Below are 22407 nucleotides of genomic sequence, written 5' to 3' on the forward strand. Positions count from 1 at the left end.
TTTCTATGACAGGAATTATTTCGCCAAATTTTGTCTTGTACCGGGGATCTAACAGTGTGGCAACCCAGTAGTTAGCATTACTTCGAATTCGTACAATCTGAGGGTCATGTTGTAGGTAGTGCAGCAAGAAGGCGCTCATGTGTCTTGTGCATCCAGGAGGACAAATTCCTTGGTGTGTTGGTGGCAGAAAGGTGAGAATCGTGCCTCCTTCCTCTGCCCCCTCCCCCCAATCTCGCACAACCGAAATGTGAGCAAGCTCTCACTCATCTGCTGAGTCTTCCATGCCCATCGCCAGTTCGTCCTCCATTTCTTCATGGGCTCCTGCACCTTCCTCAACACTTTTTGCTGATACTATGCGCCCTTGTTAATCCCTCTCCCCCACCATGACTGCCGCCTAGGTGCCGCTGACCATCTGGACCTCGTAGATCTTGTTATCCCTTCTGCATATGACTCCTCCTGTACTTCCTCCCCTTCCTCTTGTCCCAACACCTGACTCCGAATAATGCTTACAGTGTGCTCCATCATGTAGATGACCAGAATTGTCACTCTGAGAATGGCATTGCCAGTGCTAAACATCTTCGTCGACATTTGTAAACTGTGTAGAAGGGTGCATAGGTCCTTGATCTGACACCACTCCAGCAGCGTGATCTGCACCACCTCTTTATCAAGTTAGGCCAGGCTATATGTCATAACGTATTGCAGCAGGGTTCGGCGGTGCTGCCATAAACGCTGCAACATGTGCAGATTCAAATTCCTGCGTGTCGGCACATCGCATTTCAGGCATTTAACCACCAGACCTAAAGACTTCTGGAGCGACGAAAGTTGTTGAGCTGCTGTGTGTGAACGATGGAAGAGAGCACATAGCGAGCATGCCCGCTGCACAAGGCCATGTAGGCCGGGATGGTGTTTTAAAAATTGCTGGAGAATTAGATTCAACACTTGAGCCACACAAGGCACGTGTGTCACATTGTCACGGCGAAGGGCCGCACCCATGTTTGCATGATTGTCACACTCGGCCTTCCCTGGCTGCTGGTTGAGTGGAGACAACCATTAATGAAACTTGGTCTCCAGAGCTAACCGTCCACAACTTCTCAGCGGTGTGACTCACATTTCCCATACATTTCAAAGTAAACATTTGACCGCATGATGGCATTGAGCTTAGCTGCCAGCATAGTAAGGAGGAGGTGTGTGGTTTTCCTTGTGCGCAGTTACAAGGAAGGGTGCCCTGACCATACAGGGTTTGGGCCGAGGTGAAGGACCCACATGAGGTTGAGGAGGCAGAAGCAGTGTATTAACTTCTACATACAGAGGAAGGATTGATACAACTCGTGGGGACAGCAAGACTTGTACAGCAGACCCTTCTCCATCTCTCCCCATAGTAACCCATTGCCCATTCAGCGACATGTAACGCCCCTGTCCATGCTTACTGGGCCAAGTATCTGTGGTGAAATGCACCCTGTCACACAGTTTCTCAAAGAAGCGGTGATGTTTGGTGCGACATGCTGGTGTAGCGCGTGCATGCCTTTGTTGGAGAAGGAGTGGTGCCTGGGCATCGGCTCTTGGGGCACTGCAATGGGCATAAGGTCTCGAAAATCCTCAGTTAAAAAGGTTGGAAAGGAAGCACTTTGGTAGCCAATAGTTTGCAGATGCTGAAAGTCAAGCTCTAAGCCATGTCATGCTCTTCTAAAAGCATGTAAAACACAGCAAGGGGACTCCAACCACAGTCTCCCTCGTTTCCACTAATTGGGCCACACACGCCCCACTTGACTGGCATCAGTTGACCCCCATTTTCAAGATGAAAAAGATGCTTTGCATGAAGCACTCTCAAAAATACGCGTGCTTTTCACCTCCCCTGGATGAGCCAGGGGAAGAAAAGTCCTCTGAGAGCCATGACTTGTTCATCTTGGTTCTTTTTTTTAAAAGCGAGGGGACTCCAACCACAGTCTCCCTCGTTTCCACTAATTAGGCCACACACACCCCACTTGACTGGCATCCGTTGACCCCCATTTTCAAGATGAAAAAGATGCTTTGCATGAAGCACTCTCAAAAATACACGTGCCTTTCACCTCCCCTGGCTGAGCCAGGGGAAGAAAAGTCCTCTGAGAGCCATGACTTGTTCATCTTAGTTCTTTTTTCAAAAGCGAGGGGACTCCAACCACAGTCTCCCTCGTTTCCACTAATTGAGCCACACACACTCCACTTGACTGGCATCAGTTGACCCCCATTTTCAAGATGAAAAAGATGCTTTGCATGAAGCACTCTCAAAAATACACATGCCTTTCGCCTCCCCTGGCTGAGCCAGGGGAAGAAAAGTACTCTGAGAGCCATGGCTTGTTCATCTTGGTGAACGTTAGTCTGTCCACATTGTCAGTGGACAGATGCGTGTGCTTAGCTGTCAGCACACCCCCAGCATCACTGAGGACACGTTCCGAGAAAACGCTGGCTGCGGGACACAACAAGATCCCCAAGGCGTACGTGGTGAGCTCAGGCAATTTATCCAGATTGGAAGCCTAAAATGAGCAGGGCTCAAGTTGCACAGTAATGGCATCGACGTTCCCTTGCATATACTCATATCTGTGTCTCCTCCTCTTTTTCCTTGTCCAGCTCCTTTGTTTTCGCATGAGTATATGTCCTTGTCACTTTCCCATGTGTTTGTGTTGTGACTTGTTTGTCACCTTTTGGACACCTTTGAGGGTGTTTTCTAGGTGTTTTTATGTGTTTGTGATTGCCTGCCATTGTTTCCTATGCGGTTCGAGTTCGGTTCGTCGAACCTTCGCCGAACTGAACTCGAACGAGACCTCCGTTCGACGAACCGAAGTCGAGCCGAACCGCGGCTGGTTCGCTCATCTCTACTGGCGATTCAACCATACAGCCAATTTTTCTTCCTGTGCCTCCTTATTGTGCATCTTGAAACAGCCCCATCGCTAGTCTTCAGTGAGTCCTGTATTTCAGCGGATGTTATTTGTGGGTTTTTCTTTGCATCCCAGACAATTTTCCTGGAAGTTGTGGTCAAAGTTTTTGTTGGTCTACTTGATCGTGGCTTGGTTTCTAGAGAGCCCCTGATTTTACATTTGATAATCACAGTTTGAACACTGCTGACTGGCATTATCAATTCCTTGGATATCTTTTTGTATCCCTTTCTAGTTTTATACATTTCAACTATCTATTCCCATAGATCCGTTGACAATTATTTTGTTTTTCCCATAGCTTACAATCCAGAAACGTCAGTAGCTGGATGAAAGATGAAAGAGTCTATGGCTAGGTTCACACACTGCGTTTTTTTGACGCTGCGTTTTTGTGCGTTTTTTGCGGCAAAAACCGCACAAAAACGCACCCGCATCAAAAAAAGCGGCAAAAAACGCACGCGTTTTGCCATGATTTGGTGCGTTTTTTTGCTGCATTTTGCTGCGTTTTTGCTCACTGCGTCTTTATGCGTTTTTTATCAGTGCACAATGCCATTAAAGATTGTTGAAAAAAAAAAAAGGTCTGATGTCATTTCCTTCTTCAATATGTTCTTCATTCTCCACTCGTGTATGCAATAGAGCAGACAGCTGCAGAACTACAAGGCTCAGCATGCTCCATACAGGACTGTATGCTGGAGGGAGAGGCAGAGGGAGCAGAACTTCAAGGCTCAGCATACTCCATCCAATAGTGTATGCAGGAGAGCAGACAGCAGCTGCAGAACTACAAGGCTCAGCATCCTCCATCCAGGACTGAATGCAGGAGTTTTTTGCCCCCAAAAAAATGACGTGGGCTTTGTCATATTTTTGTATGCTGGCCGGGTACAGCAGGCAGGTACAGGCTGCCCCCAACCCCAGCTGCCTATTTGTACCCGGCTGTAAACCAAAAATATAGAGAAGCCCTTTTTTTTTTTAATTATTTCATGAATTTCATGAAATAATTAAAAAAAAAAAATGACGTGAGCTTCGCCCAATTTTTGAGTCCAGTCGGGTACAACTAGCCAGCTGGGGATTGGAATCCACAGTGCAGGGTGCCCATGCTTTCTGGGCACCCCCGCTGCGAATTGCAGTCCCGCAGCCACCCCAGAAAATGGCGCTTTCATAGAAGCGCCATCTTCTGGCGCTGTATCCAACTCTTCCAGCTGCCCTGATGCCGGGTGGCTCGATGGGTAATAATGGGGTTAGGGATAGCTGTATAGCTGGCCCTAAGCCCGAAATTCATGGTGTCATGCCAATATTTTCCTCACCAAGTCTAGTCCCATTACCCCGGTTCTGTACATACTTCCCAAGGTGCACAAAAGACTAGACAATCCACCTGGGAGACCCATAGTAGCGGGCTCAGACTCTGTTCTTTCTCCCCTTTCGATCTTTTTGGAAAAGATTTTAACTCCTTTGATCAAGACCACGAAATCTTTTCTTCTCGATACAGGTGCATTTATTCAGATCATCAGGGAATTAGGGCATGTCAGCAAAGAGGCTTGTCTAGTAACGATGGATGTAACTAGCCTCTATACCAGCATTCCTCATGATGCTGGTATATCTGCTATTAAGGATCTCCTAACTAAACATCATTTTGAGCCCTCTGTGACATCCCTATGCCTTGATCTTTTGACATTGGTCTTGAAGGAGAACTACTTCCTTTTTGGGGACCATTACTACCTTCAGACCCAGGGTACCGCGATGGGCTCTAACGTAGTCCCCCCTTATGCAAATAGCTACATGATCAAATTTGAAGATGAGATCATCTATTCCAACTTACTGTTTCAAACTCACTGTCTGGTCTGGAAGAGATATATAGATGATATATTTTGCATTTGGGGGGGGCCCGTTGGAGCCCTTCATGAATTTTATGATCAGTTAAACTCAGCCTGGCCCGGTCTACGGTTTACCCTACAACAGGATCCACATAAAATCGATTTCCTAGACACTACTGTCCTCAAAGACTCTGAAGTCATTCTCTCCACAGATTTGTTTACTAAAAACACAGATAAAAATACCCTTCTTCATTTTTCCAGTCATCATCCGATGTCTGTTAAAAAATCTATCCCCATCTCTCAATTTCAAAGAGTCAAACGCATTGTTTCTGACAAAGATACTCTTAGTCTTAGACTTCAAGAAATGCAAAACAAATTTTCTGATAGAGGTTACCCGCCATCTTTACTGGACAGCAGTCGTGAATACATTAGCAACATCACTAGGAGAAATGAAAAAAGAATACCCTTTCCTCATATTTTTCATCCTTTTGCATTTAGAATCCATAAGACCATACGTAAAAATTGGCACATTTTGGCACAAGGGTACCCCAACATCCCTGAGTTCCAGACTCCCTTTTTACCCTGCTATAAGAGACCGCCAAACATTAAGGACAAGCTCATCAGGGCGGACGTGGGCCCTATACAAAAAATTCCTAAACAGAGATTTCTTGGAACACCAAAATTTGGTACCTTTCCCTGCCTAAATTGCCCACAATGCAATAATGTCCAGAAAGGTGACTGCTTCCATAATCCACATACAGGTACTCGATATCCCATACGCAGTTTTTTCACATGCAAATCGACCCATGTGGTTTATATTATCAAGTGTCCGTGCGGTCTCCTCTATGTGGGTGAGACCACCCAACATATAGGGGACCGCATTTCTAAACACAAATCCACCATTAGATGTGAAAATCTTCTTCTGCCTATTCCATTTCATTTCAAAAATGCCAGACACCCCATCTCACAGTTAAAATTTCAAGTTATTGATCATGTGGACACTCCCAGGAGGGGTGGCGACATGATCAAACTTCTCAAAAAAAGGGAGGCCCACTGGATTCATGAGCTCAGCACCTTAGCCCCCAGAGGTTTAAACCGGGAGTATGAACTACAGTCCTTTTTATGATGTACTTGTGTTTGTTAATATCTTCTTTCACCTGATATATTATGTTTTTGTTCATGATAATACATGTATATCCTCTAATTTTTTTCTTCTTTTTTTCTAGAAAAAATATTGACTCCATCTTGTGGCCTTTATTGCTCTCTTATAGTCCTTTCACTGTCATCATCACTCCTGGGATATCAGTGGTCTTGTATTAAGCATGGATTCCTAATTAGCATGGAATGTACAGCTCAGCACTGTCCCAGACACTCATCACCTTAGGGTACCTTCACACTTAGCGATGCAGCAGCGATCCGACCAGCGATCTGACCTGGTCAGGATCGCTGCTGCATCGCTACATGGTCGCTGGTGAGCTGTCAAACAGGCAGATCTCACCAGCGACCACTGAACAGCCCCCAGCCAGCAGCGACGTGCAAGCGACGCTGCGCTTGCACGGAGCCGCCGACTGGAAGCTGCGGAGACTGGTAACTAAGGTAAACATCGGGTATGGTTACCCGATGTTTACATTAGTTACCAGCGCTGTGTGCAGAGAGCAGGGAGCCGCGCACACTGAGCGCTGGCTCCTTGCTCTCCTAGCTGCTGTACACATCGGGTTAATTAACCCGATGTGTACAGCAGCTACATGTGCAGAGAGCCGGAGCCGGCAGCACAGGCAGCGTGAGAGCTGCAGAGGCTCGTAACTAAGGTAAATATCGGGTAACCACCTTGGTTACCCGATGTTTATCTTGGATACAGCTTACCTCAGCTGTCAGACGCCGGCTCCTGCTCCCTGCTTGCTTCATTTGTCGCTCTCTTGCTGTCACACACAGCGATCTGTGTGTCACAGCAGGAGAGCGGCTTTGAAGAAAACGAACCAGGGCTGTGTGTAACGAGCAGCGATCTCGCAGCAGGGGCCAGATCGCTGCTCAGTGTCACACACAGCGAGATCGCTAATGAGGTCACTGCTGCGTCACAAAAAGCGTGACTCAGCAGCGATCTCGGCAGCGAGCTCGCTGTGTGTGAAGCACCCCTTATGTTACAATCAGTGTGGACTTCGTATATTGGATTAGTCACTGTTCTCTCTATTCCCCTATTCAGAGACCTCCACATATGCTTGGTGCATAATCATCTCTCTGACACCATTCCCCATTCAATACAGGCGCTCCCTTGACTCGCCTAGGATTCCCAGCTAAATGTAGAGTCTGCACGCATGCGCTGTCATCAGTGCTTTCAGTTCCCTGCACTGTCTCCACTACGCACGCGCGGCCCCATGCTGTTACAAGACACCGCCCTAATCAGTGTTACACCCTTATTTAAATCCAACCCATGTGACAACTGTCATGGCAGCCCCCATGCAGCGGTGGAATCCGCGCCTGACAGCCCATGTGCACCTTATTCACTACATATGGTAAGTTCACTAGCGTCTTCACCGCTCCTGCCCTCACTCATTATATTAATTCCTTGTGCTTTCTCTCTGAGCCTTTTGTTTACTCCTTTTCTTTACCCTCTGTTTTTCCTCTATTCCTCATTATTCACTCCTTTTTCTCTACTTTATCTGCTGGTCTTCCACCTTTTTCGGCCACATCCCTTTTCCTTATCTCTCTTACATACCTTTGTTGCTACAAACACATAGACTATTACATTACATATGTGAAGCCCCACAGGTGTTGTGTCGGTGCATTACCTTCAGGGACTCCACTCGGCTGGATCTGGTCACAGGTAGGAGATCTTCTTCTTGTCGTGACGCCACTCTCAGTATTGCGGCCAGTAGGGACCGCCACTGCAAGTTGAGGGTCGCCTGGGGCTGATGGTGTGTGCAGTTAGTTGGAATAGCCTCCTGAGAGTGAGGCAAGCCCCAGGGCCCGGTGTAGGTGCGTAGTACTACAAGTCGCAGAATGACTCACACAGGCAGAACTGTCTTTCAAGGGCTTTACTCACATTTGATGGCAGGGTGAGTAGCCCGGGCGTAGCTGAGATGAACCAAGTGGGAACCAGGTGTCCTTCAGGCTGACTTGTGAGGGTGACTGCTAACTCGCCTTCCTTAGCCCTTGGTGGTTTGGGGTAACCCCGACTTTGAGTCCCTATGGGGGTCACCCAGGGAAGATGCTGCAGCCTCTCTCCCCTTCGTTCGCCGTGTGCTTGTCGCCTGGACCAGGCCACTCCAGCTGCTTGCCTCCTGTGACCTATGGGCCCTAACTGTGGCTACGTGGCTGCGGCTTTTGTGGTGTTGTGGCGTGGGCTTTGAGAGCCCCACACCGGCAGGTTTAGCAAAAGAAAGTTGGATCTATCTCCGCTCCGGGATCTGCCGCCCGGTTGGGCCTGGTACTCTCTAGCAGTCTCCTTACTTCCCACTCCGTGCCCTCTCTTTAGCTGAAGATGGCTTTCGGGTAGCACTCCTAGTTGACCGTTCTCCCCCGTCAGTAGCCACTGCGCGGGCGCTGTTAGACAGCAACAGCCCCACAGGTCTGCTCCTCACTGAGCCCTATGGAGTTCTGCTCTAACTGACTCACTGCCCCTCCTCTCCTGTTCTTGCCTACGCCACCTAGCAACCAGACTCTCTTACCACACCCCTTGAGAGGAGATGGAGGCCATGCTCATGCTTCACCCCCTCCTGGGATCCCCAGGGGTCCTCTCATAGGTACATGTGTGAGAGCTGATTACTATGCGCCTGTGTTCCACACCCCTGTCAGCCTTCTGGATTACCTGTGTTGTACTGTCCCCAGCATGGGTGCAGTACTCAGTGGTGCCTGACCAGGTCAGGGGCGCCACACATATACACATTACAAACTATCCTTTCAAACAGCAATATGCACATCTTGTTGCCCGTTCACGTCCATTATAGTATGGAACACTGAATCCTTCCTACACACATTTCAACCTATATCTCCAACACTCCCCCACATAATGACAGTACAGTTCAGTTGTGACCTCCATTTCACTATCATATACAACCCCTATGTCTTTTCACACGTGCTTCTACACTACCTTTATTTCCCCCTTCTCCAAGCTTTCCTTCCTTCTTATTAACCCCTTTTTCCCTTGCTTTCTAATGCATTACATGAATTACATTCTCTCTTTTTGCTGTATCTCCTCCATTGTGAGATTCTCTTGATCTCTGCCCTCTGCTTCCTCATCGTTCTTTTTCTAGTTCCTTCTGTATTCTGTTTTTTCTTTTTTTCTTTTTGATTTTTATATCTTTCCAATATGAATTTGAAATATTGTGAATCATGCATGTGAATCATGTCACTGTCATATACAACCCCTATGTCTTTTCACACGTGCTTCTACACTACCTTTGTTTCTCCCTTCTCCAAGCTTTCCTTCCTCCATATTAACCCTTTGTTTCCTTGCTTTCTAATGCATTACATGAATTGTATTCCCCCTTTTTTTTGCTTTTTGCTCTATTTTTGTCTCCTCCATTGTGAGATTCTCTTGATCTCTGCCTCCTTTCTGCATTCTGTCTTTTCTTCCTTTCTTTCCTTTTTTATTTTTATTTTTATATTTATTTTTATATATCTTTCCAATATGAATTTGAAATATTGTGAATCATGCATACCAGATATATATATGAAATTTTGTAAATATTGTCTGTATGTTTTCTCTTTGTTTTGGATATCAATTTTATTTTTCTGATTGTAAAAATATTATGTTTAATTTTTTCTGTACAGTGCTACTGATGAAGGTCCAAATAGGACCGAAAACGTTCTAAAGCATATAAATAAATTTTCATGCAAAGCATTTTGGGAGTGCCTTGTCTATCTTTAACTTTATGCCAATATTAGACATGACCACCATGAATTTCTAGTAAAGATAAAAAAAAAACACAACACAGAAAAATATTTTTATTAGAAATAAAACACAACACAATTAGTGACTCCATCTTTATTGAAATAAAGAACCCCCCTCCGCAGTAATCCTGGGTCAAGGGTCCCGCGCCGTCCAATCCGGATCCAATATCATTGATCTGTCTGATTGGTTTGATCGGTTTGCTGGAAGGCAAAGCGATCAGATGATGTGTCAGGTTCTAGGGGCTGAAGCACATCACACATCAGCTGATTGTATAAAAGCCGTTTATACAATCAGCAGATGCATCGGTGCAAAAAAAAAAAAAAAAATACTCACTTATGTGCTGATTACCGGCAGCTCCTGGAGCGGAGTCTGATCCCGTCCGATCGCTGCAGCAGCTGCCGGTAATCAGGGATGAAGTCTCCTGACGCATCCGCTGATAGCTTAAACCAGCCGGGCGCCAGCGTCACCGCGATACTTATGATCACCTGATGCGTCAGGTGACTGCATCAGGTGATCCATCGCCAGGTCCTGCATCTATCGTACTGCCCGGGGAGACTGCACACACCCGGAGCGGCGATACCGTGAGAGGAGCTGGGAGCGGGCATGGCACCGGGACCCTGCAGACAGGTGAGTATAACTTTTTTTTTTTTTTCTACTGTTAACTTTTGTTTTCGCAGCCGCTTCCACCTCCCGCCCAGACATGGCGCCGCACGGCAGCATACATGCACAGGACCGGAGGTGGAAGCGGCGGTGACGGTACCGGGAGGATTCACGCTTCTGTGTTTAATGACAGATGGAATCCTCTTCCTGTACATGTCACTTTACTACCCACCTCCTGCGTTTATAGCTGCGTTTTTGGTATTAGAAACGCACCAAAACGCAGCTATTTGCGTTTCTCATTGCGTCTTTCAACATCCCATTGCACTCAATGGATGAAAAGCGCAGTGAAAAACGAGGGAATAATTGACATGCTGCGTTTTTGTGGCACCACAAAAACGCAGCTGAAAAAAAACGCTGTGTGCAGACAGCAAAAATGAAAACTCATAGACTTTGCTGGGGAAGCAAAGTCATGCAGTTTTCTGAGCAAAAACGCACTCGAAAACTGCGCAAAAACGCCGCGAAAAACGCACTGTGTGAACTTACCCTATCTGGATCCCAGAAACTCATTCAGCTTTTATGCGCACACACTGATTACAAACAAACAAGCCACAGGTGAGGAAGTTGCCTTAAAGGTCCAGTCACACTAAGCAACTTACCAGCGATCCCAACAACGATAGGGATCGCTGGTAAGTTGCTAGGAGGTTGCTGGTGAGCTGTCACACTGCGACGCTCCAGCGATCCCACCAGCAACCTGACCTGGCAGGGATCGCTGGAGCGTGGCTACAAGAGTTGCTGGTGAGCTCACCAGCAACCAGTGACCAGCCCCCAGTCTCCTAGTTACAGCACACATCAGGTTAATTAACCCGATGTGTGCTGCAGCTAAATGTGCACAGAGCAGGGAGCAGCGCACACTGAGCGCTGGCTCCTTGCTCTCCTACTTACAGCACACATCAGGTTAATTGCCTGATGTGTGCTGCAGCTAAATGTGCACAGAGCAGGGAGCAGCGCACACTGCTTAGTGCTGGCTCCTTGCTCTCCTAGTTACAGCACACATCGGGTTAATTGCCTGATGTGTGCTGCAGCTACATGTGCACAGAGCAGGAGCCGGCAGCACAGGCAGTGAGAGCGGAGGAGGCTGGTATCAAAGGTAAATATCGGGTAACCAAGGACAGGGCTTCTTGGTTACCCGATGTTTACATTAGTTACCAGCCTCAGCAGAAGCTGGCTCCCTGCTCACTGCACATTAGTTGTTGCTGTCTCGCTGTCACACACAGCGGTCTGTGCTTCACAGCGGGACAGCAACAACTAAAAAATGGCCCAGGACATTCAGCAACAACCAACGACCTCACAGCAGGGGCCAGGTTGTTGCTGGATGTCACACACAGCGACATCACTAGCAACATCGCTAGCAACGTCATAAAAGTTGTTCGTTACCAGCGATGTTGCTAGCGATGTTGCTTAGTGTGACGGGGCCTTTAATAGCCATTCAAACCCACTTCTGTCAACTTCGGTACATGTTATCAGGCCAAAATCATCAGGGTATGTGAACTTTTGATCAGGGTGATTTGGATGTTTTTGGTTGTCATTATGATTTAACAAGAGAAAGCACAGTAGTTTGACAATAAATAACCATGAGTGGAAAAAAGGTTTTTGTGTTATCATTCACATTCTCTGTAAAAAGAACAAGAAAACAGAAAATCTGCCGAGGTATGTAAACTTTTGAGCATAACTGTGTGTGTGTATATATATATATATATATATATATATATATATATACATACATCTATTTGCAATAAAAACTACACCGCTTTAGATTGTGTTCACATGAGCACCAATGTCTGCTTCTGTCTTTATTATATTTTTTTCAATAGGTAAAGTTTGGCATGTTATATTTTTCCGTAAACAAATAAAATTTTTTATTCTATGTGGTGGACTTATGCTAAGAAACTGTTAAGCATTGATCCTTCCTGCAATTTTGTCTGAGAGAGAGAAATTATGTATTTCCATTCTCACTATGTGTTTTATTGAACTACACGTCACAGCACTCATTAGTACGTTTAAATTAAAAAAGCAAAAAAAGAAATAGAAAACAAAGAAAAAAAAGGGACGAGATTGGAGAGGTGGCTGACTACCTGTCAGTCAAATACTGAGTATGTTAGTAATGCACTGCAATATACAGCAGGTTGTACAATGTATTATTAGTGCTATCAAAGGAATGCATGTTCAAGTCAAAGGATTGCATGATCAAGTACCTTTGGGGGACTAGTAAGTATTGTAAAACAATAATTAAATAAATGTTTTTATGTGTTCTAAAAAAATTACAAAAAAACCCTCAAACCCCAATTTTAATAATAAAAAAGAGTTTATTTGCAAAATAAATACATAAAAGAAACAAAACACCTGCAAAAACAATACAAATTCAGTATAACGCCTTTATGATGACTCGTATAATAAAACGTTTACATTATTTATCTTGGTTAGTTAACACCACAAAAAAAAACAAACAATAAATAATGCCAGATTTGATTTTTGGTTTATCCTGCCTTGAAAAATAATACTTAAAAAGTTAATAAAAATTCCAGACAACCCAAAATGGTACTAGTAAAAAGCATAACTTATTGGGCAAAAAATATCCTATAAAAATACAAGAAAAAAAAATGTATAGCTCTCAGAAAAGAACATCATGGCCCCTCTTCCCTGAAAAAATAGTTGTAAAAAGAAATTCTGCTGTAAAATTACCAAAAAAAAATAAAAATAAATAATATATCTATATATATATATATATATATATATATATATATATATATAGATATGTGTGTGTGTGTGTCACCCCCGCGTCAGCAGCCGGGCTGCTCTGATTCGGATCCGCGGTGGCTTGAGAGGACTCCGGACCCAGGGGCCATGCGGCTCCATAAAGAAAGGGGGGTATGTACAGGGGATGGTGTGGAAAGTTCGTGATGCCACTTGTGGTGCGTGGTAAGATGGAGTACCACTGCTGCGATTGGGAGTACCCGGTGGCGATGGTGTGGGCCGCCAGGTGTTTAACCCCTCTACGGGCAGGGGGGATGCCCCGGGACTCGGGGACCTTGTTGCGATCCCCTGCGACTGGGGTCCAGCTCCTACCAGGCCCAGACCAACGTCTGCTACCTAATAGTTCCAAGGAGCCTGGCTCCTGACCTCCTCTCTCTCTCTCTCTCTCTCTCTCTCTCATATAACACTCTTGTGACCTCTCCTTTTGAGGGTCACTGCTCAACTGACTCTCTCCTGACACTCCTGACCCCCCCTTAACCAACCCCCCAAGTGATCAACCCTATTCCACTCAGGTATTCCACTGGTGTGTCTGGTGGGTATGGTAAGGGTTTACAGTCACAAAACTTTACACACCTGCCTCATTTGACCCAGGGAACATAATAGACTATGTTTTGAGGGGAAAATTTGACCAAACACTTTACAGTTATTCACCAAAAAACCTGCTTAAATTAAAGTCAATGGACCTGGGAACAGATCTCTTCTAATTTACTCCTTTTAAGGATAGAGAAAGAGACATACAGAAAGAGACACACACATAAAGAGGCATACACACAAAAAGAGACACAGAAAGAGATACAGAAAGAGACACCCTCACACAAAAAGAGACAGATACACACACAAAAAGACACACACACACACACACACACACACACCAAAAGAGACACACACCAATAGAAACACACAAACACCGAAAGAGACACACACACCGCAAAAGACACACATAAAAAAAGAGACACAGAAAGAAACACACTTGACAGAAAGAGACACACTGTGACAGAAAGAGACACACACATAGAAAGACACACACACGCACGCGCACACACACACACACACACACACACACCGAAAGAGACACATCAAAAGAGACATACACACCGAAAAAGACACAGAAAAAAAGGCACAGACACAAAAAGAGACCGAAATACACACAGTCATACAGAAAGAGACAAACACCGAAAGACGCACACACACACACACACACACACACACACACACCAAAGAAGACACACCAAAATAGACACACAGCAAAAGAAACAGACACAGGAGACTCACATAGACACACACAGAGACACACAGACAGAAAAAGACACATACACAGAAAGAGACATACAAGGTCACACACACAGAAAGAGACCCACAGAGAAAGAGACAAACACAGACAGAGACACACACACACACACACCGAAAGATGCACACATACTGAAAGAGACACATAAACAGAAAGTGACCCACACAAAGAGACACACACACACAGAAAGACACAAACACACAGAAAGAGACACAGACGTAAAGAGACACACACATAGAGACACACAAAGAGACGCAGACACAAAGAGAAGCATACACAGAAAGAGATGCATACACAGAGAAAGATGCACACACAGAAAGAGACACACACAGACAGATAAACACAGAAATAAATGCACACACAAAGAGATGCACAAGCAGAAAGAGACACACACACTGAAACAGACACACACACAAAAAGAGACACACACCGAAAAACGCACACACAGAAAGAGACACACAAAGAGACACCCACAGACAGAGATGCACACATTGAAAGATACAAATACACATTAATGCCAAAAGGAAAACAAAGAATATCATCTGCTCCTTAAACTATAATAACAAGTTATAGAGGACAAAGACTGAGAACAGGCACTTCTCATCCGTGTTCACCAAGTAGCACAATTGTTCCAAGGATCATTCAACAAGTCAAAAATCAAAGTTCACCACTCGATATAATTAATTTAGCACAAGAAGAAGTACGCCTGCGTCTGAGTAAATTAAAAATTGACAAATCTCATGGGCCAGATGGCATTCACCCCTGAATATTGAGGGAATTGAGCTCAGTAATCGACAGTAATCGACAGGCCACTGTATCTCGTCTTCTTAAGCGGGCTTTACACGCTGCGATATCGGTACCGATATCGCTAGCGTGGGTACCCGCCCCCATCTTTTGTGCGACACAGGCAAATCGCTGCCCGTGCCGCACAACATCGCACATGAACCGTCACACGTACTTACCTGCCCGGCGACATCGCTGTGACCGGCGAACCGCCTCCTTTTTAAGGGGGCGGTTCATTCAGCATCACAGCGACGTCACAGCTGCGTCACTGAACCGCCGCCCAATAGAAGCGGAGGGGCAGAGATGAGCGGGACGTAACATCCTGCCCACCTCCTTCCTTCCGCATAGCAGCCGGGAGGCAGGTAAGGAGAGCTTCCTCGTTCCTGCGGTGTCACACGGAGTGATGTGTGCTGCCGCAGGAACGAGGAACAACTTCGTTACTGCTGCAGTAACGATATTTGAGAATGGACCCCCATGTCACCGATGAGCGATTTTGCACGTTTTTGCGACGATGCAAAATCGCTCATAGGTGTCACACGCAACGGCATCACTAATGCGGCCGGATGTGCGTCACCAATTCCGTGACCCCAACGACTTCGCATTAGCGATGTCATAGTGTGTAAAGCCCCCTTTAGACTTGTTTGTAACAGGGTTGGTGCCTCAGGATTTCAAGATTGCTGATGTGGTACCGATATTTAAGAAAGGTAAGAAGGTGGATCTAGGCAACTACCATCCAGTAAGCCTGACATTAGTAGTATGAAAAGTTTTTGAGGGCATTTTAAGGGATGACATGCAAACATATATTGCAGAAAATAATATAATAACTGACAGACAGCATGGATTCATGAAAGATAAGTCATGTCTAACCAACATGTTGTTTTTTTTGAGGAGGTAAGCGCAAATCTGGGGTAATGCATCTGTTGTGATTTATTTGGACTTTGCAAAGACATTTGATACTGTACCAGATAACAGCCTTATAGTGAAGCTTCTGAAGGAAGGACTAGGGAAAACTATAAGCAACTGGGTAAGAAATTGGCTAAAAGATAGGAAACAAAGAGTAGTCATAAATGTTACATTCTCTAAATGGGCTATAGTCAGCATTGGGGTACCGCAGGGATCTGTGCTAGGACCGATTCTTTTTAATCTCTTTATTAATGACCTTGTGGATGGGATTAATAGTACAGTGTCAGTCTTTACTGATGACACCAAACTATGTAGGATATCAAAAACTGACCTTGATTGATTACAATATTACAAAATGATCTGGATAAGATGTCAGAATGGGAAAACACTTGGCAAATGAGATTTAATGTTGATAAATGTAAAGTAATGCACCTAGGACGGAATAATCCTATAACTGCGTATACATTAAATGGAAGTAAACTCAGGACTACAGAGCAGGAGAAGGACTTGGGTATTCTGATGACAAATAAGCTGAGCACCAGCACTCAATGTTAGGCAGCAGCTGCAAAAGCAAACAAGATTTTAGGGTACACAAAAACAAACAAATAAGGATCAGCTCACCCCATCCAGAAGACTATCTCCAGCATGGACACTGGGAGTAATGTGAAAAAAATTCCAACGAGAAAATCTTCTAAAAACCAAGACTTTAATTAATCCATAAGAAATATATTTTTATTACATTACGTGCATAAAACCAAAAAAGGGAATATTCTGACGCCACATCATAGAGGTCCAGACACAGACAAGTTTCGGATCAACCTCCATTTTCAATAGTTTTATGCACGTAATGTAATGAAAATATATTTTTTATGGATTAAAGTCTTGGTTTTTAGAAGATTTTCTCGCTGGAATTATTTTCACATTACTCCCCAGATTTTAGGATGTATAAAAAGAGAGATTAGATCCCGTGATCCCAACGTACTATTACCCCTCTATAAATCACTTGTAAGGCCTTATCTAGAATATGGGATCCAGTTTTCGGCTCCACATGTTAAAAAGGACATTCAGAAGTTAAGGCCGCTTTACACGCAGCGATATCACTAGCGACATCACTAGCGATCGCACCCGCCACGTCATTCGTGCATCATGGGCAAATCGCTGCCCATGGCGAACAATATCGTTAGTACGCATCACACTTCCTAATGACGTCGCTGTGGCCACCGAACAAACTTTTTTTTAAAGGGGGGTTCGTGCGGCGTCACAGCGACATCACACAGCGGGCCACCAATAGAAGCGGAGGGGCGGAGAGCAGCCGCATTAATGTCACTCCCACCTTGTTGCCGGAGGATGCAGGAACACTGTTGTTCGTCGTTCCCGGGGTGTCACACGTAGCGATGTATGCTGCCTCAGGAATGACGGACAACCTGCATCACGAATGAGCAACGATATTTGGGAAATGAACGATGTGTCAACAATCAATGATTTCAGCAGTTTTTGGGATCGTTAGCGGTTGCTCGTAGGTGTCACACGCAACGGCGTCGCTAACAACGCCAGATGTGCGTCACGAATTCCGTGACCCCAGCGACATCTCTTTAGTGATGGCGTTGCGTGTAACGGGGCCTTTAGAGTCAATTCAAAGGTGGTTAACTAGACTACTACAAGAATAATCAAGCAATATTAAGAGGCATAAAATGTAACTTTTAATCTAGTTATATTAAAAGCTTTTTGACAAACTAGTAACCCAAAGCTCACTGGACTGCTGGTATCATCAGCTTCAAGTACAACGTCCAGGGAGCCTATGATATATAACAAAATAAACAAAAAAGCACAACATAAAGAAAAATTGAGTTTGATAGTCTCACTCAGGGAAGAGACAGTGGTCCCATTTATGAGGGCCAAAAAAATTATCAAACTTAACTCAATACAAAAAAAAACCATATAGTGTGAGGTGGTCCTCAAAGAGGAATCCACCAATGTAAAAGCTTATTTAAAGAATGAGTTGTAAACGGTCTCACCCATTCATCGCAGCTTGGGGTATACAGAACTTCCTCTGTGGGTCCTCACAGCATCCAGCTGATCCTATAATATCCCTGAGGAAATAAACTCCTCAGTGTGTTATGTGAGCTTGGGCTTAGGACCTCTGACCTCCTATGTGTTACCAGAGTCCCCTGATGATTCTAGAGAGATGAAACGCATCGGGACGAGGGCCAGGAACATTGTAGGGGCACTAAGAGAGGGTTAGATGTGGTCCGCCCTTGTAAGGGCGGAAGCTATTGGGGTAACAGACATTATCAGTTTTCCTCAGGGATATTATAGGGTCAGCTGGATGCTGTGAGGATCCACAGAGGAAGTTCTGTATACCCCAAGCTGCGATGAATGGGTGAGACCGTTTACAACTCATTCTTTAAATAAGCTTTTACATTGGTGGATTCCTCTTTGAGGACCACCTCACACTATATAGGTTTTTTTTTGTATTGAGTTAAGTTTGATAATTTTTTTGGCACTCATAAATGGGACCACTGTCTCTTCCCTGAGTGAGACTATCACACTCAATTTTTCTTTATGTATGTTGTGTTTTTTTGTTTATTTTGTTATATATCATAGGCTCCCTGGACGTTGTACTTGAAGCTGATGATACCAGCAGTCCAGTGAGGTTGGGGTTACTAGTTTGTCAAAAAGCTTTTAATACAACTAGATTAAAAGTTACATTTTATGCCTCTTAATATTGCTTGATTATTCTAATTCTAAGTGGTACCCCTCTTTGGAGGATTGCTGTAATCATAGACTACTACAAGGAATGGAAGGCTTCCCATATGGTGAGAGGTTGAAAAAGTTACATTTTTTAGCTTAGAAAAAAGATGTCTCAGAGGAGATCTCATTTATATGTATAAATACATGTGTGGTCAATATAAAGGACTGGCACATGACTTATTTCTTCCAAAGTCAATACTAATTACCAGGGGGCATTCATTTCGAGTGGAAGAAAAGCGATTCCGACAGCTAAATAGGAAAGGGTTCTTTATAGTTAGAGCAGCCAGACTGTGGAATGCCCTACCACAAGAGATAGTAATGGCAGGTACTATAACAGCTTTTAACCCCTTAACGACCCATGACGTACTAGATACGTCATGGATCATGTGCCGGTAAGCCCCGCCCCCTGCCGCCGGTCGGCGGCGGCGAGACGCGCACATATCAGCTGTTATCAACAGCTGATATGTGTGCCTGCTAGCCGCGGGTGGAATCGCTTCCACCCGCGGCCATTAACCCCTTACATTTCACTGCCAAAGTCTTGGCAGCGATATGTATATGGGCGCCGCCATGACAGTGACTTACCCCGCCCCCGCCGGAAGTCACGTGACATGATCACGTGACTTTCGGCGGTTGCCATGGTAGCACAGGGTCATGTGATGACGCCTGTGGCTAACATGAGTCACTTCCTCTCAATGCCGGAATACAGCCGGCATTGAAAGTGAAGCAGCAAATCTGCAGTTCTCAGCTCTGTAGCTGAGATCTGCAGATAGTGCAGAGCGATCGGATTGCTGATCACAATAGCCCCCTAGGGGGACTAGTAAAATAAAAAAAAAAAAAGTAAAAAAAAAAGTTTTAAAAAATTAAAAAAAAATAAAAAAACCTAAAAGTTCAAATCACCCCCCTTTCACCCCATTGAAAATTAAAGGGTTAAAAAAATAAAAAATACACACATATTTGGTATCGCCACGTTCAGAAATGCCCGATCTATCAAAATATAAAATCAATGAATCTGATCAGTAAACGGCGTAGCGGCAAAAAAATTCCAAACGCCAAAATTACGTTTTTTGGTCGCTGCAAATTTTGCGCAAAATGCAATAACAGGCGATCAAAACGTAGCATCTGCGCAAAAATGGTACCGTTAAGAGCGTCAGGTCGAGACGCAAAAAATAAGCCATCACTGAGCCTCAGATCCTGAAAAATGAGAACGCTACGGGTTTTGGAAAATGGCGCAAAACGTGCGCCACGTTTTTCGGACAAGCTTGTGAATTTTTTTTAACCCCTTAGATACAAGTAAACCTATACATGTTTGGTGTCTATAAACTTGCACCGACCTGAGGCATCATACCCACACATCAGTTTTACCATATAGTGAACACGGTGAATAAAATATCCCAAAAACTATTGTACAATCCCACTTTTTTTGCAATTTTTCCGCACTTGGAATTTTTTTGCCGTTTTCCAGTACACTATATGGTAAAACTTATGGTTACATTTAAAAGTACAACTCGTCCCGCAAAAAACAAGCCCTCATATGGCAAGATTGATGGAAAAATAAAAAAGTTACGCCTCTCGGAAGAAGGGGAGCAAAAAACAAAAACGCAAAAACGGAAAGTGCCCGGGGGCTGAAGGGGTTAAAAAAGGCTGGATGATTTCCTCAGTACACACAACATTGTTGATTATAAGTGACTGTAACTATTCAGAAAGAGACACATAAACAGAAAGAGACACACGCAGAAAGAGACACACACACACACACACACACAAAGACACACAGAAAAAGACACACACAGAAAGAGACACATCCGAATAGATACTGACACAAAGAGAAGCACAAACAGAAAGAGACACATACACAGACAGAGACGCACATGCAGAAATAGACACACATAGAGATAGACACAGAAAAAGACACACACACGCACAGAAACTGTTTAGATGTTTGAGGCAATATATTCGCTGTTTTGATAGGTACCCTGGATATTTATCAGGTGGCCTATAGCAACCAATCACAGGTATGCTTCTTTTTTGTTACAGGTCAAGGAGCTCTGATTGGTTGCTATAAGCAATGAAGTACACTCAGTTTAAAACAGCTTATGTGTGAGTTAATATGATTTTGGTGGTGATGCTTAGCCAATGCTGTTGTAGAAGTTGATGTAAGTCACATGACCTTTAAAATCCTGGTGAAGGATTCACTTTAAACAGTGATTTTATCTTGAGAGGACTACTTGGCGTGCTGCCAGACAGTCCAGTATATTCATTATCTCTTTATAACTGCTAGATCTTCAGCAGAGAAAACATAGATTTTATCAAATGACAGTAAACAGCTCAGTATCACTGGAACCAGGGTCTCTGTCTCTACATTATACTGCTCTCAGATGAGGTAGCAAAAACCTGGTGACAAATTCCCTTTAATGACTGAGCCATGTTGTATGTTAATGACCAAGCCTCATTTTTCTAATCTAATCAACATCACTTCATAAGGTAATAACTTTTGAATGCTTCAACAAATCCAAATTTTTTGGGGGAGCTGTTGTACTTCATGTTAGTGGTAATTTTTTTTTTATTTTCTTTGAATATATTTATGAAAATAATGAAAATTTGGTAAAAAAATTAACATTTCTTAATTTTCAAACTGAATTTTTATTCACATAAACCTACCTAATTATACCACACAAAAACATTAATAAAAACATTTGACACATGTCACGAGCATTTAAATTATGAAAGGGAACCTGTAGTCAGATTTGTTCCCCATAAGCTGCGGCCATCACCAGTGGGATCTTATATACAGCAATCTAGAATGCTATATATAAGTGCCCAAGCTACTCTGTATAACATGAAAAACAGCTTTTACTTTACTCACCTGTGGGATGGTCAGGGCCAATGGGCATCACTGGTCTTGGTCTGGTGCCATCTATCTTCCTTCTATCCCACATATGCGCGTGCACACTTCTCTCTGTCCTCCTTAGGGTAGAGCAAAGTAATGTAATGCACAGGCACGGGGAAAAGTCAAAGACCGCCCATGCCTCAGCTGGAGCGCAATAGAGGACTCTGTGTGGATGATGTAGAATGCATCATCTACATGGAGTTGTGAAGGAGGACTGGCGATAGAAGGAAGATAGGAGGCACTGGACCGAGACCAGTGACGCCCAACAGACCCGACTGCCTCCCCAGGTGAGTCTAATAAAAGCTTTTCTTTTATGTTATACAGAGCGGCCTGAGCTCTTATAGTCAGTATTCTATGTATATAAGAGCCCACTGGTGGTGGCCGCAGGTAATAGGGGACAAATCTGGTAACAGGTTCCCTTTAAAGGACACAGTGCAAAACCAATGTTACTAATGAGCAGCACCTCAGATTTTGTGAATGCTATTCATAAGCAACCTGTGTAAGCATTTTATAATCTCCTATATATAGCTCTAGCAAAGGTTACCTTAAAGGGAACCTGACAGCTGATACATATGGCCCAAACCACGGGCAGCATGTATCTGCCTGTGGCTATATGCTTTCAGCCGTACATGCTTAACTTTGAAACGCTGCAGTGAATTACACTTTTGATGCCGATTTGAGGGTGGTCCAGGGAGATAGTCATGGGCGAGGGGCTCAGTCCTTTGGTGATCAATGCACTGGCCACCTCCACAGAACAAGGGGGAAGGGTTGGTCGCAGT

Source organism: Anomaloglossus baeobatrachus, chromosome 1, assembly GCF_048569485.1.
Source record: "Anomaloglossus baeobatrachus isolate aAnoBae1 chromosome 1, aAnoBae1.hap1, whole genome shotgun sequence".
Lineage (NCBI taxonomy): Eukaryota > Metazoa > Chordata > Amphibia > Anura > Aromobatidae > Anomaloglossus > Anomaloglossus baeobatrachus.